This window comes from Pinus tabuliformis, chromosome 3_2, assembly GCF_031772625.1.
Source record: "Pinus tabuliformis cultivar Carrire ecotype Pingquan chromosome 3_2, CPIR1, whole genome shotgun sequence".
NCBI lineage: Eukaryota > Viridiplantae > Streptophyta > Pinopsida > Pinales > Pinaceae > Pinus > Pinus tabuliformis.
This window is the reverse complement of record NC_142302.1, coordinates 941445910-941449224: the sequence shown is the minus strand read 5'-3', so window position 1 is coordinate 941449224 and position 3315 is coordinate 941445910.

Here is a 3315-nt window from a genome sequence, read left to right as displayed (position 1 = left end):
AAGTTGAACACTCATGGAATAATCTGATTGAAGGCCAATGATGAAAACCTGTCATGCAATGCGAAGAAATTTCCATTAAGGCATGCAAGATATAAGGTACTAAAAGGGGGTTTCTAAATCATCTTCCTGGATAATGAGCTAAAGTTGACAAGAAATGACCAGTCGAAGGAGGGACATAACGATTCCCTCATCATCAACACGAAACAAGGAATAAAGCGGAATAAACAAGTATAATCTTGGATTGTGGGAAAAGGTTAGACAATGTATAGGTAGTAAACTACAGATAGGACTTCTCTTGAACATCGGTGACACGACTACAGAGTGTGGCAGCATTTAACTCAACATAAGACCAAGGGTCATGATGATGAAGTGGAATAGTTATATGAGAGGAAAAATGGATCACCCAAACCCAGAAAGACAAGCGACTAAGCGAGGATATCCCAAAGCAGCATGCAAAATAGGTGAGTGTCATGTTCAAGATCGACATGATGCCTATACAAGAGATGTTTCTCTTTCACATTTTCCCCACTATTTCTAGTGATTACCCCAATTAATTTTAATCACAAGCTTGAAGGGGATAGCATATGCTTGGCGTATAAGTTCATTCTTCGAATGAATCCATCCTAGTAAGTTTTACGAGTCCTAGGAAGGAGAAACTAGATCTTGTCATGGTGACAATTGTTTCACCATTTAATTTTTAACGAGTCTAATGGAAGAATAACTCGGTATATTTTTCATATTTAGAGAGTTTGAAAAAGAGATAAAAAATAAAACTCCATGATGTCCCTTTTCATAATTTGTCTCTCGAACACGAAAAGGTAGAAAACAATATTCGAGAGAAACTCTTGACCATGTCAACCAAGGTGTACTTTTTTCATAAATAGTCAATCTCATCTCAAAAAATGGGTAAACATATACTGAGACGACGTCAATTCATTTAATTTAAACAGTTTAAAACGACAAGTACTTGACAATCTTTTCATTTTTCGAGATTCGGAAAAGAGATGAAAGATGAATCCTCTTTGAGGAACGAGTGGTATAAAGGATAGCAACTAGTTTTGGTGATGATGGAACTGCTCAAAACATGTAAAGGTCAAGAGGCTGGCTAATAAGACCACTCATCGCATTTGTTCCTCAGGCGAAGATAAAATAACCAAGTGAAATTGTATGATCGGCCAAAGAGATGGTGACGATGGAATGGAAAAACCAAGGCTCATCTCGCAAAACAAGTTGATGAAAATGACAATCACAAGATGTAAAGAGGGAAATGGTTTCATTTTTACACAAGCTTGAAACAAAGATAAACTATGCTTGAAATAAGTTTGCATGTCCCCAACATAATGACTCAATATGAGTTGCATGCCCCCCAAGCTTCATCTCATTCACCTGAGTATACTATTGGTTACTAACAAGTGGATGGAATGAAGGTTCACTTACGAGATCAAGTGAAAGACTCGACAGGGATTTTACGAGATCTAATCAAAGACTTGAATTGGAAGGAGATTTGTTTCATTTTTTAATGAGATTGACATAGGAAAAGAAACATGCTCATGACACCTTGTTTCATTTTTTAATGAGCTCGACACAAGTAAAATAAATCTACTCATGGATACCTATTTCATTTTTCAACAAGGTTGGCATAGTAAGAGAAATATCCTCATGGCCCTTGTTTCATTTTTTAATGAGATGGATACAAGACAAGGAAATCTTCTCCAGACTCTTTATCACAACCCAAAATAGGCCATATCTTCCATGAGGTTCTCATAATATGGGAGAAAAACACTCTGGAAGAAATACATGTCCAGGGATCCAAATGAAAAATTGGGCTGCAATGCCCTCAGTACATGGTGTACTACATCATCCACTAGATCATCAGTAGGTGTGGGCATGGAACAGGAGGCCACATAATTAACCTATGGCAGGGATGATACCACTTGCACATAAGAGCCATTTAGGGATGATGGTTGATGGGGAGTTGATTAAGGACCAATGAATGTAATTTGATCAATGATCACAATGCTTCCTTCATGCGGGAAACACATCACTCAAAAGAGAGAAAAAACAAGAGCTCCCATGATGTAAACATAGTCATGGCCAAGGAGAAGATTAAAATCTAAAGGGCCTTGGAAAACCACCACGTCTATATAGATAATCTTTCCTTCCAAAGTAATAGGTAACTTTGGAAGGATCCCTAATAGTTGACTAGTTCATCTGTTAAAAGCTAACGGATTCTGGGTGATGAGGACAAGTTGAGGAGAACCTAAATCTTGCCAAGAAGTTGAGGATAGAATACTAACAAACATGCCCTTGTCTATGATTGTGCTACGTACACCCATATTGTAAGCCTTTACTATAATATGGAAAGTCATGTAAGACAGAAGACGATATCCTTCTAGTCGACTCCAATCAAAATAAGTGACCAAACTACTTGGAGAGAGTGTCATAGGAATGAGAGAGCTTCTCTCTTGCTCTATGGGAACATCATGACTTCTCTCATGCACTTGGGGAATGGGAGGATTTACCTCCAGTTCATTCGAAACTAAAGAAACCAGAAGATTCTGAGTAGTATGAGGTTCACTCTCTACCAAAAAGGTGCAGTTAACTGAAGGTGGAGCCAAGTCTACCATTTTCTCAACCAATGGTTGGTCCATAACATACTGACGAGATTCCCTTTTAGAGAGAGCTGATCAAATAGTGAAGGATCAGGGGAAAGCTTTCAATAACCAACCAGAAGACAAGGCTGTGAAGTTGTAAGGTTTTCGAGCTCTTTGGAAGCTTCATCCAAAAGAATAGAAAGGTGAATGGGATGATTACCTTCACACAACTTACAAGGAAATTTGACCTTTCCCTTTTCCCCATGGACCTTATTATTACTAGTTGAATGTTTATCACCAACATGATCGCCAAAGGTTGATGTGAACTTGTAGACCACACTTCTAAGACCTTGGCAATACTAGGATAATTCCAAAGAAGGTGGTCACCCTTACATAACATGCAGGGGAATTTTACTTTCCAGGGCTCGTTGGAAGATTTTTATTCATTATTTTCATCCATAACAATAGTTATTTGGTTACTCGCTTATTTTTCTTCTTCTTCTTCATCCTCTTCTTCTTCTTCTTAGCTTCCTCGTTACTAGAATCCAAACTTTCACCAGGTGCAGAGGAAAAAGGGGGTGAAGAAATAGGTGAAGAAGGTGAGGGGTCAACTTTAGGATTAAGATGATCTTGATGTTGTTTAGGTGGAGGAGAACTTGTTTGAAAAGCAGTTTGGACACTTGGAATCACCGAGGATGAAAGTAACAAAACTGGCAGACCA